This window comes from Portunus trituberculatus, chromosome 18 (assembly GCF_017591435.1).
Source record: "Portunus trituberculatus isolate SZX2019 chromosome 18, ASM1759143v1, whole genome shotgun sequence".
Taxonomy (NCBI): domain Eukaryota; kingdom Metazoa; phylum Arthropoda; class Malacostraca; order Decapoda; family Portunidae; genus Portunus; species Portunus trituberculatus.
The window spans coordinates 2,186,875-2,187,291 of NC_059272.1; positions in this window are offsets into that span (position 1 = coordinate 2,186,875).

Genomic DNA, 417 nt, shown 5'->3' on the forward strand with positions numbered 1-417 from the left:
AATCCCTTCAGTACTGGGACGCATTTCTACCACAAGTTTTGGGTGTGATTCGACCATTTCATTGACACGAGGAAGGGTCCATGGAGGTCAGAAGATTAATGGCCAGAGTCTTCACTATTTTAATCTTTTGACCTCCATAGACCCTTCCTAGTAGTGATAGTTGTAATAGTAATAATATTTGTAATAGGAAGAGGGAGAGGAGGAGAAGCAAAAATATAGTAATAGTAGTAATAGTAGTTGTTATTATTATCATCTAGTAGTAAAAGTAGTGTTTATATACCAGAAAATCCTAAATTAAACCTTCACACACAACTGAACCAAACTTCCTTCACAAACACTAGAAACACTTACAACACCACACACCACAAACACTGGAAACACACCACACACCACACACTAGAAACAATTACAACACCA